Below are 25914 nucleotides of genomic sequence, written 5' to 3'. Positions count from 1 at the left end.
GACGTATGAAGAAAGAAGTCCACTGGATATGTTTCAACGTCCGGTCCAAAGCAAGCACTCTGATAACTCTGATCAGGTAAAACACACGACTCAGGAGCAGGTGAAGCAGTTTTATGCTGCTGATCTGAAACAAAGGAAACAAATAATCTATTCTCTATTTAACAGTCAAGATGCATCCGTCAGGTGCTCCCTTTGTTACAAGCAACACCGTCTTTATGGTCGGACTATGAGATCAGTGCTTTGTTCTTTGTGACACTTAAAACAAGTTTGAGGCTCTGCGTCGCTCAGCCAATAAATTCTTACATACCAAATAAAAAGGACAGAAAGCAGACGAGACTAAATATCGAGTGTTCTGTCTGGATCGTATATCAGCTCGTGTTTGTAACTCAGTCACTCTGGACAGGAGCGAAAACAAACAACATGAAGGATTACGTTTGCTCCCCGTAACGTCCCCGCAGAGATCGTCAATGATTTTTACTCGACACAGCTGCAGGATGAACATCAGCCCTGCGTTAGAGAGGAGTTTGTGTGGGGCCATATGACATCACTAACCACCAATAACTCCTCCTGCTGATCCCCGAGGACAGACAGGAAATGCATGAGTGGACACGTTTACTCGCTGTCAGTCACACGGAGGAAGAGTGGAAGTGGGGTTAAGAACAGAGAGGCTGGAAGGTGGATGATGTGTGAGAGGAGAAGGAAAGGATGAAGGACAGGAGGAGAAGAAGGAGGAAGATGATTGGTCATGCTTTCATCTCAAAATGTTGTTTACATTTTGATCTGCAGAGATAAAAAACTGAACAAAATCAGGCTTCATGATAAATAATATGAATAATTAGAAATGATCGTAAACGTCTGGATCAGCTGAACACAGAAGGACGGGGCACTTGTAAAGGATAGCGTCATCAGGTGGGAGCCCTTTACTCTCCGCTGTGTCATCAGATTAACACCACCGAGAGGCACAGACACCATCTCTGCTCTCCAAACCTACAGTCCTCTCAGAGCTGCTCCAGCCTGCAGCTGCCTCCACAACAGCTCCACTGTGTGCTCCACACTGCACCTCCTCTCCATCACACTCTCGCAGCACAACAGAAGCACTGACAGGCGGAGGAGTCGAGTGTGTGAACAGAGAGTGAGGGGAGAGGACCTGATAGGATGAGAGAGACAAAATATAAAGGAGCAAAAATGGAGGAAATCAGCAGGTATAGAGACTGGAAGAGGCTGAGGGGATGGAGGGATGAGAGAAGAGAGGGGGAGATAATGAAACAGAAAGCCATGACCATCAGCAGAGGCCGAGGGGATGGAGGGATGAGAGAGGAGAAGAGATGGAGGGAGCGATCATAAAACGCCTGCAGCTGATTCTGGTGATGTTGTAAACTCTCCTCCAGCAGCTTCAGACCCCTGGGGTCCTCAGTGCTCTGAAATGTAATACGCAAGCACTGAGCGGGACACACTGTGTACACACTAACACACTAACACATGCTACAGCATGAACACACACATGGGGATCACACACGATACCTCAAACACACAGAAGTGTGAGGTTCATGCCCAAAAGTCTTTCAAATTGAATTGTGCAATCGTCCCTGCATCATCTACACCGCTGATCCTGTTCAGGGTCGCGAGGTGCTGGAGCCTATCCCAGTTGTCATTGGGCGAGAGGCGGGGTTACACCTGGACAGGTCGCCAGGCAATCACAGGGCTGACAACCTTTAACATTCACACCTATGGGCAATTTTAGAGTCACCAGTGAACCTAACGAGCATGGCTTTGGACTGTGACAGGAAGCCAGAGTACCTGGAGGGAACCCACGCATGCACGGGGAGAACATGCAAACTCCACACACAAACGCCTGCTACGTCTGAACTGGGATTACAATTAGGAACCTTCTAGCTATGAGGCGACAGTGCTAACCACTGCACCACCGTGCAGCCGCTTGTTGCAATCAATCCTACACAAATCATCCAAACAGAGCCGATCAGGAACGATGGGATCATTAAATTCTTTCTTCACCACGTTTCACTGTAACGCTGAATAATCGAGCGAGCACCAGCCGGACAAACTGGCAGTAAAGTTATTCGTACGAGCTGGTGAGCACAGGAGTGGCAGAGATGGTAGTAAATTACAGTTAGCTATGAGATGTGCTGCGCTCCTCTCATGGACTCATCCTGCACCTGGAGTGAGAAGCACAGCTCGTTCATGTTCGAGAGAAAAGCTTTGCCATCTTTTCAGTGGCATCCACGAGGTGTCAGCTGGCTCTCACAGGGACTACAGTTCTGATGCGACCGGACCCTCCCACATACATCCAACAATCTCTCTTTGTGTGTGTTGAAATGTTCCCGTATTTGATGGTTTAGAATTTACAGACATAGAGAGAGAGAGAGAGAGAGAGAGAGAGAGAGAGAGAGAGAGAGAGAGAGAGGTAATGATCAAGGTGATGCAACAATCATATATAGCTCAATTTAAACATGTATGCATCCAAACCACACAACTAACAGGCTGCTACACACACACACACACACACACACACACACACACACACACACACACACACACACACACTTTGTCGAGCTGGTGGAACATGCTTCTGTGCAGAATAAAACCAGCTGTAGCCATGCCTGTGACACTATAATCCTCATTCATATTGATGAGACTGGGACTGTAAGGAGAGAGAGAGAGAGAGAGGGAGGGTGCAGCTGAGCGAGATTACATATATAAGTGACAGAGGACTGGGTGGGCGAGAAGAACAAATGAATCCAATGCAAATTAAACAAATCAGAGACAAACGCAGAGAGACAGACGGGGTGAGAGAGGTCAGCCGAGGTGACCTGTGAAGGTGAGAGAGGGACAGGAGGGAGGTGTAACGAGGTGAAGAGGAGAGAGAGGAGAGAGAGAAGAGAGAGAAGAGAAAGAGGAGAGAGGGGAGAGAGGGGAGAGAGTGGAGAGAGAGGAGAGAGAAGAGAAAGAGGAGAGAGAGGAGAGAGAAGAGAGAGAGGAGAGAGAAGAGAAAGAGGAGAGAGAGGAGAGAGAAGAGAAAGAGGAGAGAGAGGAGAGAGAGAGGAGAGGGGAGAGAGTGGAGAGAGAGGAGAGAGAAGAGAAAGAGGAGAGAGAGAGGAGAGGGGAGAGGGGAGAGAGTGGAGAGAGAGGAGAGAGAGGAGAGAGAAGAGAAAGAGGAGAGAGGAGAGAGAGGAGAGAGGGGAGAGAGTGGAGAGAGAGGAGAGAGAGGAGAGAGAAGAGAAAGAGGAGAGAGAGGAGAGAGAAGAGAGAGAAGAGAGAGAGGAGAGAGAGAGGAGAGAGAGGAGAGGGGAGAGGGGGGAGAGAGAGGAGAGCGAGGAGAGAGAGAGAGAGGAGAGGAAATAGAGGACGGTGACATCGATGGAAGCGTCTCTCTGTCTCGCTGCTCGTTACACAACTCGGTGCAGGAAGTGACATTCTCGGAGACACAAAGACTCACCGTGCAGCTGAGGCCAGCACATAATGCATGAGTGCTGTAAAGTTCACAAGAATGATGCATTTTCCATTGTGTGTGTGTGTGTGTGTGTGTGTGTGTGTGTCCGCCCCACTGCCTGGATCACACACAGTTTCCAACACATCAGTGTGTATTTTTGTAGCAGAAGAACTGATGAGCTGAGTCTCAGCAGGAGACCACTGCAGTTCTTCTCCTCCCAACACACACAATATATTATACACACACACACACACACACACACACACACACAGCCTGTAGTTAGTTTATGTACACAGAAGCAGCCCTGTGTGTGTGTGTGTGTGTGTGTGTGTGTGTGTGTGTGTGTGTGTGTGTGCGTGCGTGTGTGTGTGTGTGTGTGTGTGATGTCTCTGGTTGATGCTTGTGTAATCTGGTGAAGCTCAGAACAATAACAGAAGATGCGACACAAACAGGCGGTCGAGAGCGCAGTCTGAATATTTCACTCAAAGGACTCACAGAGCTGAGACTTCATCACAGCTCGATGGTGAAGACTTGTTGTCCTTCATGCATACCAAAGACTCTGAACTGGACCTCCTCTCGCATTCAAAGACATTTTAGCAACAGGCTGTAAGATCTTTTATAGACCGGGTATCGTATAGGGTCGTTATTTACGAGACTACAACTACATTCCTTCATTTCCCATCATGCTCCTCGTGGAAATTTAAAAGTAGAAAATTGACTAATGGAGCTACGAGTAAGGCCTTTGCGTCCTCCTAACTGCAAACTTTCACTGGCTCCCCAGAGCTAACTGCATCCTGCTAACACCACGTGCTAACAGCTAGCGTCTAACTATAACATTCAGTGAGGACACAGTGGCAGCAGCGTCCCGGAGTCCCCTCCATGTTTCCTCTCTATCTGGTTGGCTTTTGTTTGGAGCTGGAGAGAGTGCACCTATTGGTTGTTGACAACATAAAGTCATCGATCTTCACTGTTCGCATGAGACAAAACTAAAAATATTAAACAACTTCGATTTTATCAGAACAAGAAAAGACCGACTTACAGCAACTGAGAAATATCTCCAAATGTTTGGGAAGATGTAACCGAGCTACAACTCGAGCAAAACTGTCGTGATTTTATTCGGCCGTTGGAAACATTGTCTACGAACGTGTTTGAAATGTTTGGTGTAAGGCTGTCTTTAGAGTAAACTCAGAACCAGGTGTCAAGACAAGAAGAAACAGTTGAATATGAGGAGCATCCACATCTCTGTCCATCCGTCTTTCTGTCTTGACTTTGCCGTCTTCTTGTGTCCCTTCATATCTCCTCTCTCTGTTTATCTGCTCTCTGGCCTTTGCATCGTGCCTGTCTTCCTCTCTCTAAGTCCATCTCCTGGATCTAATCAGACATCAGCCCTGCAGAGGCTGTCTGTCTGTCTATTTACCTGTCTGTCTGTCTGTCTGTCTGTCTGTCTGTCCTGACGTTAATCTCCCTGATTTTCCTTCCTGCACGCTGAAGCTGGAGGTGCCTGTTTGGAACGGATCGGCCTGTTTGCTCATTTATTTGTTTGCTGCTCGTCTGAATCTCACATCGCACTGATCCTCTTTCAGCCAGACTTGTAGAAGTGATACATCTCACTGCAGCGCTGCCATGTTTTCAGATTACAGTGAAATCTCCAAAGTGATGAAGCTCCAGACTTCTTCTCTCCAAATGTGAACTGTCTGTCTGCCCGTCTGTCTGCCCGTCTGCCTGTCTGTCCTGCCAAATAAAATAATGCATCCAGCTGTCTGTGTTTATACAAGCCTCCGCTCACACTCCTGCAGTCGTACTCTGCACCAATCAGCCACATCATTTGGATAATTAAAAACTGTGAAAGAGGCTGTGGATGAGAGGCTGGAGGTACCAAACATCCCTGAATGCATCTCAAGAGGGCAATCAGACAGAGGAGACAGAGGAGGGAAGAGGAGGGGGAGGAGGAGACAGAGGGGATCATGGTTCCTTCATCAGGAGGAATGATTTCTGCTCTCTGTGTTTTCTTTACACAAATCTCTCTGATAAATGATTCTGTTTGGAGAAATGTGCAGGTCCGTTCACCCTCTGAGGTGTTTGATCCTTCATGCTCGTATGTTACCAGGTGGACTTATTTTAAAAATGGGCTAATTAAAATTAAAGACAAACAGGGAAGTTTTTCAGTGCTTTAAAATTCAGTCAGCAGTCAAAGATTAAAAATGACTCACATGGTGAGCAGATTCATTTTCTTCTCAGTGACTAACTGATCAACAGATCGTTTCAGCTCTACAGCGGCCTTCAGCAGCTCCTTCAGCAGCAGACTGCTTCACTCAGCTTGCAAGAAGGAGCGCGACTGCAGGTCATTCATCAGCATCACTGTCTGTAACTCGACCATCGGTCACTATATGGAAGCTACTTTGTTTTCTATCTATGCATATCTACTGTAACATATTATTATAGTGAAATACTTTGGTACATTTACTTCTGCATTTTAATTACCTCAGCATACCGTGCAGTCACTTCTCATGTGCAGCTGTTATTTATTCTGCAACATGTCACTTTACTTATCATCAACCAGATCACCACGACACACACCGTGTGTGTTTCTGACTTAACCATCCACAATAAGTGAAAGGTGTGCATAGTGTTTATATTTATTATTATTAATATCATTATTGTATTTATTCTCTTTTTTTGTTTTTTTTTAATCCATCACTTGTTTGACCCGGTCCTTTACTCTGGGCTGTGGTAACAAGCGAATTTCATTATTTCTTATCTTATCTTATCTTATCACTAACTCAGTTAGAAACTCTTTTCAGGCATCCCTTACCTCTTGCAAACATACTCTGCACCACTTCAGGTGGTGCGACCCGATCTCACAGCAGTTTGTCACATAGTCACAAAATAGTTAGACCTTTATATATATATATATATTTGTGTGCAAGGACAAGAATTTCCATTTTTCAACTTAAATTTTAAACTAATATTTTCAGCTGAAACTACATTTCATGCCTGAAATACAAAAGCCTTCAGTAAGTGTGGTGGGGTTGTTAGTAGAGCCACAGAGTGTCGGTGCTCATGGGCTGATGGCTGGTTCAGTTACATCACCTTACATCCTTCTCTTATAGTTTCCTTCATGTATCATCCTTCAAACAAAACCACAATCTTTTATTTGATAGCGACCAAACTAAACTGCAACTGTTTGCTTTTGTTTAGGCACCAGATGTTTAGTCTTGTGCTTCACAATCTGGGCTAAAATAAAACGCCAGCTCTGACGTCTGGTTTCGGCCTTCTCATGGTGAAAGAGGACGAGGTGTCTAACAAGAAGCCGTGAAGCCAGCTCCACATAAAGCAGCTGTGAAGTAGCTTCCGTGTTGCAGGCACAAAGTCGTCTTCCATTAGAAGCACTGACACAAAAAAACAGGAAATATGTGCCATGAAAACTGCTGGAAAACATTTGAAGACATTGTTTTCTGCTAAATCATAATCTCACAATAATGTTTTAATGTAGCACATCATCTCTCACAGCGCAGTCAGAGCGTAATGTATAATGTAGAGTATAATGTTATGTAACAGCCCTCTGCTCAGCAGCTAACAGCAGGCTGTGGTTGTGCTCGAGCTTTTCCCAAGTGTGATTTGTAAATGTACGAGTGTGTGAGGAGGGGCGAAGATAAAAGAGCCGCACAACACCCCCCCACTCCCACCCAACACCCCCCACCCTGAGTAAATAAAGGTTAAAAGGTGCAGAAAACAGGGCAACATATGCCTCGCTGTGTGTAAGTGGCTCCAGATAAGAGAATCTGCTAAATGCCTCGTAGATGTGAAATTAAATACGACACAGAGAGTGAAAAATGTAGAAGATGAAAGGACGGGAGGAGACGCAGAGGGAGCAGGAAGGAGAGGAGGGAAGAGGAGGGCAGGGGAGGAAGAGGGAGGCGAAGATGGGAAAAGCAAGAGTGAGAGAGAGAGAGACAGCTGGGAGATAATGGAAGAGGAAGAGGAGAGGCAGAGAGAGGGAAACAGAGAGAGGAAGGAGGAGCGGTAATGAATAATCCATCAGCCAATATACAAGGTAGAGCAGCTCAGAAGGAGCCAAACATGCTGGTGGAGTTGTGCAGGGGGCTGTACGGAGCTGTGCAGGGGGCTGTACGGAGCTGTGCAGAGGGCTGTGCAGGGGGCTGTACGGAGCTGTGCAGGGGACTGTTCAGGGGGCTGTACGGAGCTGTGCAGGGGGCTGTGCAGGGGGCTGTACGGAGTTGTGCAGAGGACTGTGCAGGGGGCTGTACGGAGCTGTGCCAAGGGCTGTGCAGGGGGCTGTCCGGAGCTGTGCAGGGGGCTGTGCAGGGGGCTGTACTGAGCTGTGCAGGGGGCTGTTGTGCAGAGGGCTGTACGGAGCTGTGCAGGGGGCTGTACTGAGCTTTGCAGGGGGCTGTGCGGGGGGCTGTACGGAGCTGTGCAGGGGGCTGTACTGAGCTGTGCAGGGGGGTGTACAGAGCTGTGCAGAGAGCTGTAAGAGCAAATATCAGAGGACAGAGAGGCTAAACTCTCATCTTCTCTGTTAAAAGTGCTGTATAAGGAAACACAAAGGACAAAGCACACACTGTAAACCCTGAGAGGAGGTGCACAAAATGATTGAACGTGTACAAATATTCCTAAAACAACCCCCTTATTTTTTTTATGTACTTTACGACATTTACTTTCAATAATATCCCTACACATGCAGCATCTCTGTTCATCTACTACTGCTGCTGCTGCTGCTGTATCTGTTTCCTACAGCCTTTTTCCCTCAAAGATAGATGGAGCAATGGATAGAGCCATTGAGGGAGGAAGGGAGGGGGGTAGTACGGCCTCACAGACAGAGAGATGGATGGAGGAAGGGCTGGGCGGGGGGCTGGTGCAAGAAAAACCAAGGGAAGCCCCAGAAAAACTGCAGAGACAGAGAGAGGGAGGCAGGGAGAGAGAGGGGAGAGAGAGAGAGAGAGAGAGAGGCAGGGAGAGAGAGAGAGAGAGAGAGAGAGAGAGAGAGAGAGAGAGAGAGAGAGAGAGAGAGAGGAAGGAAGGAAGGAAAAGCCCAGGGAAGTCCCACTGCAGCTTCCGAGCACAGGAGGAGGATCCCCACTCCTCTCCTCTCTGCAGCCTGCATGCTGCTGCAGCCCGCCCGTTATCATCCACCGCCTCATTAGAACTACTGCCAGAGTTCAGACTGAATGCATAAACTGTTCTACATTCATAATCATGGGCTGTTCATCCCTCTGCTGCCCAGATGTGCCTCAAGCTACAGAGCTGAAGTATCGAATAAAAGACAGAAAGGAGTATAATGAGGACACAGCACACAATATGATATAACTTAAAACACTATATGACTTTAATAACTATACTGACCCATTATTATTATTATTTCAGAAATTAAGATGATGTAGGCTAAATGTAATGATTGCATGTAAATGCCTCTACAAACATGAAACGCCGTTTCGGGTCACATTTCACGTTTCTTTATATGTTGTTGTAGAATTATTCCCAGATATAAACGATTTTCCTCCACTTACAACACCGGAGCCTCTCCGTCCTTCTTGCGCACAGTTACGCAACATTAAGTAACGATGCCTGCAGCCCCGAGTCTTTTAAAGCAAAGGGAGATTAAAACGCGGAAATATAACATTGAGTCTGGTGAGCTCAGCAGCAGCGGCAAGACATTTAACAAACGGAGTGCAACCAGCAAAAACCCTGACCGGAGTCAATCAGTCTGATGCGTCAAATTGGACAGAGACAGACCGCAGGAAACCGGAAATGGACAATGGGAGTTTCAAAATAAAAACGTATAGGCAGTACATTCGTGATTTATAAGGAGAATTATGTTAAACCAGTTTATAATGAGAATACATACGATGTGTTTTTTTGTTTCGTCTTTACACAAAGGTGTGCATTTTCTGTTAACTCCCAAAATCTGCTCAAAGACATGCTTTTATTTTGAAATTTTAACCGGAAGCCGTATGTGTCCGTATGTGTGCTGATTTGACGCTGATCTCCGCAGCCAAGAGGCGCAGTGTGATCAGAGAATTACTACCGTACGAGCCACGCTGTTTCACCGCTGATGCTGCAGCTCCGGAAACAAATCCATCATTTATGAGAACTTTGATTTGATTTCAGTTTAAACTTTCTCTAAAACGTGTTTTTATATTAAAATCTGAAATGTGACGCTTTGGGAGACGAACTTTCCCCTCTGCATTAATAAAGGCAGACCCAGCACAAATGTCAGGTGTTAGTGTTGATGATCCTCGCGCTCGAACACAACACTCCCAGCGCTCCCAGGCTGCACGCGCTCCCCGTGGGACCACGCGGGGAAGTAACGCTCATTACGCGGGGAGGGACTCTGGATGGAGGCTTACTGTAGTCAGTGTGCATCTCACAAAATCGTCGCAACATCCTTAGCATTTCACTCACGCTCCTAAAACTTCAGGGGGAGACAGAGGCGCCACAGGGAGGAGGAGACATGATCCGGATCATGCCGGGGCGTGTAAATCAGAAATCATCCCTCAGATTATGTGAAAGCGAAGAGATTGTTTTGGCTCGTCCTCACAGATTAGCACACATCGGTTATGACACAGTTCACAGGCTACACACTCGGTGAGTGGTGCCGTTTTTGCACCACAGGCAGCTCCACATGGTCTCACTCCGCCGGGATCAGCATGCCCGCATGGGGCGATGGAAGCGCACGAGAGCAGGTGCGCGCAACCAACAGGCACACAAACAACCGCTGAACACAAACAACCAGCAGAACTGTAGAGGAGATAATTCTTACCTTCTGTTAGTGAAGATCCGCGCGTGAAGCAGGAAGCATAGTATGTGATGTTAGTGTGAAAGAGCGGAGAGAAAGTGTCCTCGCTGCTGCGCTCCGCCGCTCCGTCCCTGCTGCTCTCTCTCTCTCTCTCTCTCTCTTTCTCTCTCTCTCGCTCCCTGACACACACCACACGAACATACACACACACACAGCGCGCAGTCGGGCGGGGTACCGAGCAGAGCTGTTTGTCCTCGGGGGCGCGGATGGTTAGATGTGGAGAGGGGATATGCGCCTGGGATGGGAGATGAGAGGAGATGAATGAAAGGCATGAGAGTAGACAAAAAGAGAAGTGGAACGGATAAAGAACAAGAGAGGGGAGGAAAGGGAAGGGGACAAGGGAGAAGAAAGGAGGGATGAAATTAAGGGAGACAAATGGCAATGGGAAAAGGCAAAGGGACAGCACAGGAGAAGGGAATGAAGAGATTAGGAAGGAGAATTAAAGGAGAAATGATGGAGAGGATGCAAGATGAAGGAAAGGACAGGAGCATCAAGAGTCAAAAGATGAGGAGAGGAGAGGAGAGGAGAGGAGAGGAGATTGAAAATTGATGAAGGACTGTAAAGTCCGTCCTGACAGTTCTCCCTCCATCATCTGATATTAAACATCACAATGTTCATTATAATATGTCGGGTGTTATAATGTCTGGATGTGGATGTCAAAGGGTCTGTGACAGCTGAGGAGAGGAGGAGAGGAGGAGGGAGGAGGGAGGAGGAGAGGAGAGAGAAGGAGAGAGGGGGGCTGGAGGGGGGTAAGGGGGGGCAGTGGAGGAGGCATCTATCAGAGTATCGAGCAGAGCCAATTACTTAGCCTGTGTGACGTTTGAGTCTCTGAGGCCTGCTGACCAAGCAGGCAGGAAATACAGTCAGTCAATCAGTCAGCCTGTCCGTCTCCACTCAGACACGCGGAGCTAAATCTACCTCACACAGTTCATCCAGTCTGTCTGAGACACCCACACCTCCTCTCCTCCTCTCCTCCTCTCCTCCTCTCCTCCTCTCCTCCTCTCCTCCTCTCACTTCAGACACCAGCCGCTCCTTCCCTTCATGACACCTTTACACCTGACCTAAACATCTCATGAAAGGTTTAATTTCAGCGCTAACTTTCATTAATTATTTTCAGTTCTATTCAGCACAACCCGACAGGTTTGTCCAGTAAATCTGTGCAGTCTGCTCCGTGTGGCAGATTTATACACCTCGTATATAAGACACTAAGACAAAAGCTGTTTCTGCTGTAATAAGCACATCTGTTATAATACTGAGTTAAAAGTATTGTTTTCTTCCATGTAGAGCAGATCAGGGGCTTCCACCTCTACTGTGTGACACCACAAGTCAGCAGTGATTTACTATATTAACCAAACGAGGATCTTTGTACAGACTTAGTGTCAAACGTTCTGGGAACATTGTCAATAAGGATTTTGTCTGTTTCGTTGTGCAGGTAGTAAATCGCTTCGTCAGAATCAAACAAGGCAGCAGCGTTGTCATCAAGTCATCTTTGCTTAAGTCTCAAGCAAGTCTCGAGTCATTTTTTCTTTGGCAAGTCAAGTCACAGGTTATATCGAGTCAAGCCAAGTCGAGTCCTTAGTTAAGGCAAGTCAAGTCACTTTTTTTCCTCTTACCTGTAGTATCCGGTCTTTATAAAGAGAAAACACAAGGTGTTAGCAGCTCGTCTAATAATTATATTATTGGCCAATTTATATAACCTGTTCACAAAGTATGACAGTGAATTGTATCTGTGCTGCTCTGAGACCTTATTGAGTAGTAACAAGTAAAACTGACGAGGCTTCTCTTTGGGCAAAAACATCAGGTAGCTGGGGTCTGTGATATTGCGAGTTGCCATAGCGAGGAGTTTGACTGACAGCCAGTCATCCAGTCATGACAATCACATACCGGGGAACTTTTTGAGTCGTCCAATCATGATTCCCAGTTTGCGCTGCGTGCATACTTGATAGTTTGACAGAAACTTTGAATTTTATAATTTTATATTTAACAGCTAACATTCAAACTTATGAACACACACAGGTCATCCGAGTCATCGTGCCTCAAGTCCAAGTCGAGTCTCAAGTCATTTATTTTTTGTCAAATCAAGTTGGAAGTCATCAAAACAGTGACTCGAGTCGACTCGAGTCCAGGTCACCAAGTCTCTCTAAAAAACTGTGGCCTACAGGAGGAGTCAAACTTCTCTGCTTTGCTTTTGCAGCTCATTTAAAGGCATCAGCATTAAAACTCGTTAAAGTAAAGTTCCTGCAGGAGAAAGAAAAAGCTGTTTCTGCAGAGAGACGAGGCTGTAAAGCCAGGATGACTTTAGTCAGGAATTCTCTCATTTTATGGTACGTTTAATGCGTATTCTGTTTAATGTTTATGCTTTGTGTAATTGCTTTTTAAAGTGCGTCTGCACGTCCTGAAACCTACAGTGAAAACCAGCTCCTGCTATAAACGCCACATGTTTGACATGTACAGTAAGTATGATATGTATCGGCCCCAGTCCATATAAACATTATCACCTAATGCATGTTAAAGAGCTTTTTCACATTAACTGTAAAGAGAGGAGAAAAATCTGTCAGTTAATGTCGTCATGCAGCTTTTAGTCTGAACCATAAAGAGGAGAGGGAACAGAATGACCCCTGAATGACCCCTGAATGACCTCAGGCCTGCACCATCAATCTTACTGCCAAAATGACGTCTTTACATACACACGAACATAAATTCATGCTCGCACACGAACATAAATACATGCACGTACACACAGAAGCCCTGGAGTCTATACCACAGAGTCAGTGACCTTTGGCCTTTGGGTCAGATGATTAGTGCATATCTCCAATCAGGATCTCCTTCACACACACACACAGACACACACACACACATACACCATGATAAATTAATTGTACACACATGTACAGTGCGAGCAGTGTTCGCCTGCAGCAGCCGCCCCCCTGCTGCATGCAGATAAGTGATGTGATGTATCACATGAGTCGCAGCGTGTGAGCGCGGCCGATCATGCTGTTCTTGTGATTATGTAAATGAGCCGGCAGCGCTGCGCTGAGATTCTCTATAAATAACATGTTTACCATTAAATCATATGAAGACAGAGGAGGAGCAGACGGAGACACAGGGAGGAGGCGTGAAGACACAACCTGCACGTATTGAAGCATGAGACGCAGGCGAGACGCTCTGATGTGTCTGAGCTGTAACGACTGACGGTTGATTTACATGCTAAGAACATGTCTTTATATTTGTAGATGGTTTTTCAGCCTTTAAGACTCTTAACATGTTTTGACAGACACGAATCAAAAGTTGAACAAAACAAGGTGTTGCTGTTGATGCTGATAAATGTGACTGTTGTCATTTTGAATCTTCACTCACAGTGAGCGTCTGACCACCAGCTTTCCTCTGAATCACTTCATGTTGTTCTGTTTCAGGACTCAGCAGTGTGATGTGGATTCATTGTCTCTATAATATCCTATAAAGCTTTTTTTTTCCATCACTTAAAGTTGTAATGTTGAAGATCTCACTTTCGTTCTCTTTGGTGGCAGCTATGGCGATAAACGGTACCCAGATATCCAGACAGTGCTGCATGTGTGACGTCCACGGTTGGCTCCGGTTGTAACTCTTGATTTTCCTGGCTGACGGTCGCTTTCCTTTTCAGACTGTTTGCTTCATCTGAGCGTCGAGTTTGTTTCTTCTTCTTTGGATTTTCACTTCTTGTTGAAGTTGTATCTGTAGTCATCCATCTTTTCTTTGTTTGTTCAGCCATAGTAGATTACTGTTTACTCGCAACACTTGCAGAGAGCGGAAAAGCAGCCGCTTAGCTCCGCCTACCCTCTCTGGCAGACCAACCACTGCTGGCTGATGGAAAACGCGTCACTAACTGGGCGAAAGTCGCACCAGACACCCAGTCTGTAATACTGCAAATGTAAAGGCTTTCATCAGCGGGCCACAGGCTCGATCACCATTGTGTTACCTCATTTTCACTTTAAAGGACGAGTGTGCGAGGCTACATCCACACGAATTCCGTTTTAAGATGCAGAACGCAGTGTTCACACCGCTGTTTATAAAGCTCTTAAAGACGAGAAATGACTCCATTTTAGTTTGAGAACGCTGGCGTTGAGTTTTAAAGTGTTCAGGCAGAAAATAAACATTCGCTTTCTGAGCAGTCTTATCTGTCATGCCTTGTCCTTCCCTGAGTCGTCCCACGTCTGTCATGTGCTCCCTCTCCTGAAGACAACCATCAGCATCAGCCCTGACGAGCAGAAGTAAAGTTAACATGAACATGTAACTCCAGGAGCTGCTGACCTTGTTGTCTATGTTAGCTGCTCTACTTTTTACAAAGCATTCACTGCCGACATCAGTTTCATCAGCCCTGCACTGAAGGTCACCTTTTTGGGCCTGTTTACAGCACAGGGACTTTTCCTTCATTTGGTTTTTTAACTGTGTCAGAGATATTCAAACCTAAGCAAATGGCCACAGCCTTCATGTTCTCTTTCTATCTTTTTATCTCCCTCTCTCTCTGTATCATCGTTTCTGTGTTGTTCTGTCAGCCGTCTGAAGCAGCAGGAGGTCTGAGCAGAGACGAGCTCACAGATAAACAAACACACAGATTTATGGACACCTGACAACACAAGCACAAATGTAGACAAACACACTCCTCACATCCCACTGCCGCCACACACACACATGTACACACACACACTGACAGCACAGTGACGAGGACACAAAGAGACACAGAGAGAACTTTCCAAACAAACACTCACAAATATAAAAACAAACACAAACCACACACGGACTCTGAGAGGCAGAGCAGCTGACTGTACCTGTACCTGTGACGGAGGCTGGCAGCAAATCACGACTTCATTATGCTTCTTTTCATCCCGATGGTCCAACGTCTGCTCGCCGCTGAAACTAAACGGAGGGACCGACAACATGAAGTCTCTCACTGCTCAGTGAAATAAAGAGGGAGGCTTCTTATCCTTTATTATATTTGGTGCAATTGTGTTAAAAATATAAACAATAACTTCATCCATGCTGTAAAAAACCAAAACAAAGAGCAGGAACTGAACATGTGTCCCCCCGCGCCTTCTCCGATCTGTCACTGCGCAGAAACACAGAAACGTTCGTCCTGAATGCATGAAGCAGATATGTGTTTGAAAGCATCTCCTCTTTCATCTTACAAGTGCAGTCCTTCCGCCTGTCGCACATTAAAACAGGAATAAATCCGATTACATTCATCTTCATAAAAGACAAAATGGTGGACGATTGGATGTTTTCTAAATTTAGTCGCATCAAACCACTTCCTGTTTCAAAGAGGATGCTGAATAATCTCGCCTTTCCGTTCTGCTTCTGTATCCATTGTGGAGACGATAAATCGGATTCTAAATGTGTGTGAGGAGATAAACAGACGATAGAGCAGGGAATGCTTACACAAGAACCAGGAGAGAGATGTTACAATGTGGATCCACTCTGTTCTAGTTCCACAAAAAACAAGATGGCGACGTTAAAAATGCCAAACTCCAGGCTTCAAAGGGGATCACAAACTAATGAGTCTATGTTTACTGCCAGTCTAAAGCCTGGAGAAGAACTGAAGCCGCCATCTTGCTTAGGAAAGGAAGTATCCTCCTGATGTTGTGGAGAAAGAATCTGCAGGAGCTGGCTCACACCCAGGCTCCACAGAGGTCATCATAAGGAGGTCATGGAATCGAGACACCTTCCCTGTGGCCGCTGTGGTTCAAAGGCAGAGCAGGTCAACTTCCAGTCGGAAGGTCAGGGGTTTGATCCCCAGCCCCTCCACTCCACTTGGGCAAGATACTGAACCCCTAGTTGTTCCCTCGTCATCAGGTATGAATGTGTGTGATTGTATCCAAACAGTAGTGGGCCTTGCATGGGAGGGCTATAAGAAGCGCCTCGAGTGAAGCAAGACTGGAAAGTAAGAGCAGTCCAGTTTACAGTGTTACACTTTCATGCAGCAGACGCTCTTGTCCAAAGCGACGAACATCTGAGAGTTAATACAACACAAGCAACGATCGAGACAGGAGGGGGCGGAGTCAGGAAGAGCCAACAAACAGCTTCAAGTGCGATCGGACACTGGTGCTGACAGGCCGTGCACACGGCGGTATTTATTTATTTATGTGTGTGTGTATATATATATATATATATATATATGTGTGTGTATATATATCATCATCAACATCATATTATTAAGGTCAGAGGTGTTCATGAAGAGCTGGGTCTTTAGCTTCTTCTTAAAGGTGAAAGGGACGCAGACTGAATGGAGTTTGGTAGCTCGTTCCACCACCGGGGGACGACTGAGGAGGAGAGTCTAGTTAGAGACTTAGGGCCCTGTTGTGATGGGAGCACCAGGCGCTTTCATTGGCAGAGTGTAGAGGGCGGGACGGAGTGTAGACCTGGATGAGGGCGTTCAGGTAGGCAGGAGACATTTTTGTTGCTGTTTTGTAAGCGAGCAACAGGGTTTGAATTTAATGTGAGCGGCGACTGGGAGCCAGTGAAGGGATATTAACAGTTTTGGGTTGACCAGTCGAGCTGCTGCGTTCTGGATCACCTGCAGAGGTTTGACTGTGCATGCAGGAAGGCCTTCACCTCAGTAATGCAGCGTTCTTCTTCTGGGCTTCTCTTTCAGTGTGTTTCTCTGGTTTTCTAAAACTTCATCAAACCTCTGAGAGGACGACTCACTCACTGTGTTCGGCATTTTAAGTAAAGGTACGAATAGTTTCTCTCACCGAGCCTCCATTGTTCCATCGTGCATTAAATCGGCCATCTTTGCTAAAGTTTGAACATCGACAGGAGGAGTGAACAGCAGGATAGAGCATGTTTGATCACTTTGACTAAGAGTTTTAACGTCTTTTCTTTCTTCTCACTGAGGATCAGAGATTTAGTTTTTTGTTTCACTTTTTGTCTTCTCTGTTTTCATCAATGGATTTGTGGTGCAGCTGAAATAATCTGCTCACTGTGTGATTAAAAGGTTTATTGATGAACAACACTGTTAGATTTGTGACAGTCTTCCTTTTCTTCTGTTAGCTGCTGAGCTCTTTGGCACATCATGTGTCCGGCTGCTGTTTCTGAGAGCTGCTCAGTAATTTGTTCGTTATGTTCAGAGACAGAAACATGTTGCACAGTCCGACGTTCTCCAGCGACAGATGGTGGCAGCTCTCCCACAGCAGCGGGAGCTTCCACTATCACAGTGCTGTAATATCCCAGCATCCCTCAGTGTAACTACAGCGCCTGTAATGGGCAACCAGACATCCTCATCCTCACTCCCACCAACAAACAGCTCTGCAGGGTGCATCACATCTAAATTAAATCAGCCTTCAGATGCTGTGAGGCCATCTCCTATTGCATCTCACTGGGCCTGCCTGCTCTCCCCTTTATGGTTTCTCAGCCGCACACACACTGAAACACACACACACACTGAAACACACACACACACACACACACACACCTCTGGGAAAACAAATTAAAGTGCAATAAGTGGCCCTGCCAGCGAGCGTCCTGTGAGGGGGCGGGACACGGCCGGCTGGAGATCTGATGGAGACATTGGGAGATCGACAGACACAGAGAGGGAAGTGAAGACAAAGACAGAAAGAAAGAAATGAAACAAGACAGAGAGAAAGAAATGAAAAAGTCAAAAGAGACGAACAGAAAGACGTACAGCTGGTAAACAGACGGAGAGGCAGGAGGAGCAGAGGAGACAGTGAAGGGGAAGTTAAAGAAAGAGAAATCAGTAACTGCTATCGGGAATCGTTTGACTGACCTTCCTGCTGTGGCTCAGAGAGGAGAGCCGGCAGATGAAGCTCGCTGCGGACGCTTCGTCCTTCGCTGCTTCATCAGCAGGAAATCTGGGCGTTGTGTTTTTTCCAGCTGAGCTGCAGGCATGTTAGCGATCTGCACCACAGGCCTCTAAATCATGTCCGCTCCACTGCAGGCTCGGACACACAGGCGCACATATGTAGACCTGCTGAGGTATAAATCAGATGAAGAGTAAAGTAGCAGCATGTAGCTTTACTAGCATCAAATAATTACTGTTCTTATTTTGATCAATGTGTTAGATTTCTTATTGTTGGAAAGAAAAGTGTTGGCTCGAAACATTGGATGCTTTATGAGCACAAACAGAGGAGGAGGCTGTTCTTATAAACCAGTTTCTAATGGCAGATGGTGCAGGCAGACAGGCAGGGCAGGCAGACAGGCAGACAGGCAGACAGGCAGACAGGCAGAGCAGGAAGGCTGGTGGAGAGCTAACATGTAACTGTTCAGCAGGGTTTGGATACAGGGAACACAAAGTAACAGATAATAGGGGGATGGGATGTGCAGAAACACAGATGATAATACTGCTGGAACAAGACATGTTTTTTATGCAAATCTTTTCTAACACATGAAGCTGAAATTGGTTCTGTGGATTATCACCTCCACGGTGACATAAAGGGATTTAAAAATGATACCAGAGCGAGAGATGGCAGAGCATCCCTGAGTCATGTTCCAGCACAGACCGCACCACAACTTCTGTTGGTGCCTCTTCGCTGATTCAGACACACTTGATGCTTCTTTTTTTTACATCTTGTGCAGCAGCCTGAGTCGAAGCCTCATTTGTTTGAGTCATCCATCCATTACGTAAACTCTAATGCTGTGCCTGTTGGTGCAGGAGGGCTTTTATTAATTGTACTGCAGTTTGTTTGCAGATTGCATCCTTCATCTCACCTCAGGAGTCCAGCAGCAGCACAATAACTTTTAAAGTCATGAGGTGTTTGAGGCCCTCAGGCCTGACCAGGTCGACCTATCGCTGGTCAGATTCCAGCCCCGTCTCCTGGAAAATAACACTTATTTGCAACATCAAAGATTTTTTCAGGGAAACTTAATTATGTTTTCTCTTCACATAGCGAGGAAACGTCAAAATGTGCAGCAAAATATGCAACTCTGCAAGACAGCATGCACTCATATGGACAACAGCATTATTCAAGTTTTTAATGGTGACTTGAGACAAACGATTTTCATTCGTGCCTCATGATCGAGCTCATGACCAGCTTCAGGTGAGACAGGCTGCAACTCGACAGGAGGGATTCTGATCACTGATCACGCTATTGGATCTTTCGCCGATATCCGATATGTTGATATTGTCCAACCCTTATTGCAGATTACGACACCGATACATTAGGCGCATGTTTTTTGCTACCTCATGACAGAGAACATCGAGTCTCCCCTGTAGTGGAATTGATATCATGCCTTCTCTTATTCTAGAGGCCGAAAACTGCCATACCGCTGACATCTTGCACCCTTCTTCACACTTGCAGAAGAAGCGTTGTACAAAAGGTCTGATCACTCACGTTCCGAGCGCACCTGAACGCATCATCCCCCCCAAACACAGCAGTGAGGGAGACATGCCCGGACGTTTACTGCAGCTACTACAGAGACATCATTGATCGCAGACGGACTCTTTTTATCGTGTGTGTCCATGAATATGTCAGTTAGTTTTGCACTGATGTTTATGTTACTCTCTGTTTGGGTCGGCTTTGGCTGCGAGTGTATATTCGGCATGTAAAATGTAGGAATGTGAGCTTACTGTTAGCTAGTTAAGAGTTGTGAAAGTTGTTTAACTTCTGTTCACTGGCTCGAGTTTTTAGTCTTTATTTGTATGTTGTTGACGACTTTGCAGAGGCAGTGCGCGCACACACACACACACACACACACACACACACACACACACACACACACACACACACACACACGTCAAGCTTTTTTAGGACATCAGAGCATTTAGGCAGAATTAAATTTTTTGTTTTATTGGCAGAAAAATGACGTATCTGCCGCTGCGTCACTCTCAAGCCATAATCTGCAGACACCGATAACGTGTCAAATATCGTGCATCCCTAATGTAAACTAAAATAATCCTCAGCATGTTTCATTAAGCGCACACATTCTCTGTGTGCTGTCTCTGTTGAAATCTGGACAGTTTAAGGAGAATATTTCATCAGGTTTTTCTGAGTCAGACATGAGGCTGAAAAATGTTCGTACTGCCGATTTTTCAAAGCAAAATGGTTTATTGATTTTAGGCCGTGGTTGTGTTTGGGTTTCCAAAAAGCTGTTATGACTCAGGATCAGGGCAGCTCAGGGGGAGTCAGTCAATGTTGGGTGTACATATAGTGGGATTTAAGTTTGAGAAAGTTGTGCAGAGAGGAGTCAGAGAAAGTGATACCATGATTCTTCTGGCCCAGTTTCATGAGTAGTTTCGGTGTTACCCTGCTGAGAATCAGACAAACTGTCCCTTAAACATACTGGAGCAGAGGTCAGTGCTGCTGAGACAAAAAGGGGGCGACAGAAGGTGAGGCAGAGCAGAGACAAGCTTGAGATGATGATGCAGACGAGGAAGGAGAGTTTAGACGTGAGTGAGACGTGAGAGGAGGTGAAAATTGAAAATGTTCCTCGAGAGAAGAAAGGAGATTTAACGAAGCTGCAGAGAGCGAGGACATTTGATTAACAGGGCGTAAAGAGGAGAGAGCAAACATGGAGGGAGACGTGGAGCGAATGGAAACGTGAGGAGGCGCAGACAGTGAAGGAGAGGAGGAGAGAGGGAGCATTGACAGAACTGCAAAGTGTGTTGAGTGTGTGAGTGTGTGAGTGTGTGTGTGTGTGTGTGTGTATCAGTTTGACAAATGGGGTTCATCGATCAATCTCAAGACCTGTATTGGCACCTCGCTGTCATCACCATCAGCACCGAGAGAGACGAGGAGAGAGGGAGACGGTGCAGCGGTAATGAGAGCAGTGTGTGTGTGTGTGTGTGTGTGCGTGTGCGTGTGCGTGTGCATGTGCATGAATTCATATTTGTCACATGAACTTATAAAGCTCGTCTGATGCACACAGGCCGGCTAAAAATGGAAACGGGACAAAGAATAAAGAAGTAATCGGGAGTGAGATGAAGGAGCAGAGTGGAGCTGGCGATCATGTGAGCGGCTACCTCGAATAAACTCCACGACTTTAAAAGTCCCTGCGTGTGCGTTTATGGTCTCTGCCACGGACCCCGGGGCGGGATAAAGGATGTGATAAAGGATGCTATCAGCACACTAACTTCACGATAATTAATACGACCCCCGTGGCCGCAGCACAAACAGGACAGATTTGACAGGAGAATAAAGCAGCCAAAGAAAGCTCCATAATGTTACACCTGAGATCACCTTGGATAAACCCGCAGCGACTCTTTCAGGAGATTTACAGCTAAAATAAATCAGTTGTTGATCTTCAGCTGGTGGACTTTGAGACTTTCTAACCGTGGTGTTCTTGCTTTGAGGGGATGTGATGACTCAGCTGGAGGAAGCTTTCTTATAATCTGTGCTCAATCATCACGACTCCTTCTCCTTTGTTAATCTCTATAAACAAATATTTAGGTGAGGGACACGATTACTGGACTCACAAACACTTTGTTTTGTTACAAAGTTACAGCAGGTACAGTTACAACAAAAGAAAAAGTGCTACATTGAGATGTCAGAAACCAGCTCATTAGTTTGGTTTGAAAATAGCTTCTGCCTCTGAACAGCCGATCACAGATCAGGATTACAGGGAGACCAAAAGGATTTCAGGGGAGGGCCGTGCCATACCCCTGAAAAAAACCCTTGAACTTGACCAACGTAGCCAGGCCAATTTACAAACTCCAATCAGTCTGGAAGCTCTCAGTGAGTTTGAAGGGTGCCGAGCAGACTGCCTCAGGACGCTACAAACAATCAGAACAACGAAGCGAGAGGCTGCTGAGCTCAGTCCACGTGGCCTTTGCCTCAAGATCACAGCGGAGTCAAAACATGCCACAACGGCAGCCATCTTGGTTCTTTTTACAAACAAACCCACCACATCTTACACCACGAGCTGTAATTGGCCCGACCTGAATCAGGTCAGAGAGAAATCTGTCTGAACTGAAGGGGAACCAGAAGCATCTGCCAGAGGAGATAAAACACGAGGTCAAAGATTTGTTGGGTTCAGACGACGACAAACTGCTGGAACAAATTAAACTAGTTCTTAACGTATTTTACAGACGGAGGTACTGCTGATGATCTACAGTTCATCTTAAAGGACACTAACTGGGTTAGCCGGACGTCATCATTGTTATAGAAAGTGTGCTTTTAATCAGTCCAACACAATGAATTCAGCTCATCTATTAGCTCCAACAAACACCACCTACATGAAACACACTGAAGAATCTGTCTTCGTAACGAGCTGCTGTCCTCTGACGAGCGGTTTGATGAGACTCAGCAGAAAGGATGTGACCGAATTCTCCACCTCTGTCTGCTTTCTAGTTCCAATTAGCATGCCATTACCCACAATCACACCGAATTTAATTACACACACGCTCATTAATCCTCTTACATCTGTCACCTGAAGCCCTGATGAGTGTTCAGCGGCGTGCAGGATAACACATCTCCACGGTGTAACTCAGCGGCCGTAATCCGCTCCAGTTAAACGAATCTCTCCTGTGACATTAGAAGCACTTGCCTGACTCGGTTTCACAGAGTCTCTGAGGGGTCGCAGCCTGGAGATTAGATGTCTGGATGTGGATGGAGCGTTGGAATAGGTCCCTGTGTTAATCTATTCTTCTATATCATGTCCTGATCAGAGTTTAATTCATGAGGTCGAGGTTTTGGGTAATGGAAAAACACAGATAGAGTGTCTACATGAGCGTGAACAGTCAGCCTGTGTTTACTTCTGCGATGCTGATTCACCGAATAATTCCTAATCTCACATTTCAGGTTAATCGATTGTGAACATCGTGGACAAATCAAGAAGTCAGTTTGGTTTTTAGTCTTAAACAACGTTCAGTTTGTTTCTCTTCTCCTCCTTTAACCTGGTGGTGAACGGTCTCTGACTTTAATGTACGTTAACACAAACCTCACTGAGACGTCAGCAAACGCTCGCACTGAGTGGCTCCTCATCTAGAATGGATTTGCTTGATGCTCCGACGGCCGCACAGTTCAGTTACGTCATCACGACACCGGATTCGTGAAGAGTAGCTCCTCAGTGACAGATGAAGGAACAGATCTGCCTCTGGCTCCGACCATCTGCGCCGAGCTCCTGAAGTGTTTTCATCAGATCTGTGTGCTGAGACTCAGACTCCTTTTCATCCACCCATCATCCATAGCACTTGTCCTGTTCAGGGTCACGGTATACATAATACACCACCTACGGGCAATTTCAGCACGAGCATGTCTTTGGACTGTGGGAGGAAGCCGGAGAACCCGGAGGGATCACGGGGAGAACATGCAAAGGCCCAATTTGTCCGAACCAGGATTTGAACCAGGAACCTTCTAGATATTATCAGTGTTAGGCCAGAACCAGGTGGAAACAGGAAGCCTGTGTTATAAAACTTCCTGTCATGCTAAAACACTGAGAGCAGGTGAGGTGAGTCTGACCTCCATGTGAGACTGTGTGCAGGTGTTAGACACACAGACGGACTCACTGAGAGGAGCAGGAATGACTTCTTGTGCTGCAGATCCTTCGTCTGAAAGTTGATTGTTTTTTTTAACGGGTTTAATGTTTCAGACAATTTATTGTTTGGTTCCACAACTTAAGACACATCAGTAAAAACTCCTCTCGTGAGTTTTGAATGCTGATGCTAACAAGGCTAAAAGAGACGACGGAGGCTTCCTGGGACATCAGACGACATTTTGCAAGTTGGAAGCTGAGTGATATCACTGTTGTAGTAAACTGGATTTAGACTTCTTACTCATGCACCGACATGTGAAGTACAGCCGTCACTCTCATCCCCTCGGTCTGAACAGAACTCGGTAACACCTCCTCCTTCTCTGCCTCCTCAACCTGCAGGACCTGAATCTGTCCGGCTTGATTCCCCTCGAGGGATTTTTAATCCTTTTATGGCAGCTGGAGAGAAAATCTGTGCTCCTGTAGTGTTTCGCAATGTGACGGACACTTTTACACTTCTATGATCTATTTGTCAGTGTATTGATGTTCCCGTCTGTCTGTAACTTTGCTGCTGTTGTCTTGAGCTGGTCTCTCTTAAGATGAGACTCCTGTGTGACTAAGAGAGAGCATTTCTGGTTCAAAATCATCAAAATAGTTTTTCATTTGCTGCAAAAAAAACGCATCAGAAACTTTTGTTTATTGTGGAGTTTGTTTTCTGCAACAATCTCAAATCTGACAGAAAGTTCCCACCAGCTTTCTGAGGGAACCAGCACCATGCTAACGATGGATAACTCCCGTCATCCCTGCAGCTCTCTGTAGCAGAGAATAAAAAGTGAATCATCTTCGATCTTATAACTTTCTTGGTGTTGAATCCAAAGAAAGGATGCTGCCTTTCAGAGAAGAGAAAACAATCGTTCTCCCATCTGGGGATTTGAGCTACATTTCTATTAGTGATGTATAAAGTAATGAACAGGATCATGACTTTAGTTCAGCCTCTGTGAGTCTGCTCAGCAGACGGAGGAGGTTCCACCAGTGAATTCCCCGTTAGCAGTGAAACTCACAGAATCTATTGATCAGGTGGGGAACATAACGGAGTCTCAGCTGTGTTTTTAATGGTGAAACAAAAGGAGCCGCAGAGCACGGATGTAAGCAAGAACAACTCTGAACCCTTAATGTGACCTCCCTCCGATCAGAGGCTCACTGATGTGTGCAGGAACATAACTCTGTGGTCTTATTACAACGCTCTACCTCATATCACAGCCATTATATTTCCCCGGGGATCCGTCTCCAAGGTCAAAGTACACGGCAGCACGGGGAAGTAATAGAGGAAGCCAATTATCCCACAAATACGGCCGAATCTCTTCTCAGGATGCTCGAGCACTTTATGGTCCTGCAGCTCGCCGTCCACATTGATTTCCTTACAATTACCGAATACGGGCTCCTGCTGACTCTGATTTTACTGCTGCATTTTCTCAGCACGCAGAGGCTGCCAATACATTACTGCAGCTGTGAGCCCAGCCAAACACTGTTACACAGCAAGGCTGCAGAGAGGCCGACTGCAGGGGAGCTACAGTGACACCGAGTAAACTTACAACACTTCAGTGAATATTTATTCTTCACTCTGCTTTGGGATGTTCGACTGGTTTAAGAGCTCACATCAAAACATCACAAGAAGCACGCTGCATTCAGCCAAGATAAGAAAAATGTTTTCCTTGAAATTTTGACTTTTAGGTCTCTTCACTTTTGTTTGTTTGTTTATTTTATTTGTGTTGTCCACATCTTTGCTCGCCTTCTTGGAAGTTTGTCAGAAGCATTACAGATGCTGCTTTGATGGGCAAAGACAGATTTTGGACTCCAGGTGCACGAACAAACAACGACAGTTTACCATGACAACAAGTTTTGATCACAAGCTTTCCACGGCATTATTTCAGTCTAAGTGTTTCATATTTGTGCACACAGTAAGTGTGTTCTGCTCTTTACAGATAAAGGCCTTTTCCATTTAAAAGGAACATAATGAATGCAAAGATGACTTTACACTTTAACTACACATTACCTTATTTAGACAGTTCTTCTGGAAATACATACAGACATAAAATGGTTGCACTTCCAGATTTGCATTTCATAGTAGACCTGATTGTTGTGGAGGCCTGGGCTCTCCCAGAGTGCACCTGTAGTTTTCTAGACTCTCCTTGATTTGGGACATCAAGGCTACCTTAGTTTGCAAAGCCTAGTCATGTGATCGGTTTATTTTCTT

General features: G+C 45.9%; 1 protein-coding gene across 2 annotated transcripts in view; it reads right to left on the bottom strand.

Annotated features, from left to right (window-relative positions):
* The window catches only part of slc8a2b (solute carrier family 8 member 2b), a 145684-nt gene extending 135377 nt beyond the window's left edge, over positions 1-10307 (bottom strand). For both annotated transcript variants that reach the window (XM_069668074.1, XM_069668076.1), the window contains exon 1: positions 10230-10307. The gene's annotated coding sequence lies outside the window, so the exon portion shown is untranslated. The remainder of the gene's footprint in view (positions 1-10229) is intronic.
* Positions 10308-25914: the final 15607 nt, after the last annotated feature.

Source organism: Semicossyphus pulcher, unplaced genomic scaffold (genome assembly GCF_022749685.1).
Source record: "Semicossyphus pulcher isolate SPU_LCO1_2020_fin unplaced genomic scaffold, fSemPul1.0.p SCAF_19, whole genome shotgun sequence".
NCBI lineage: Eukaryota > Metazoa > Chordata > Actinopteri > Labriformes > Labridae > Semicossyphus > Semicossyphus pulcher.
Note: the sequence above shows the minus strand (reverse complement) of the source record. Positions and strands in the feature narration are given on the sequence as shown.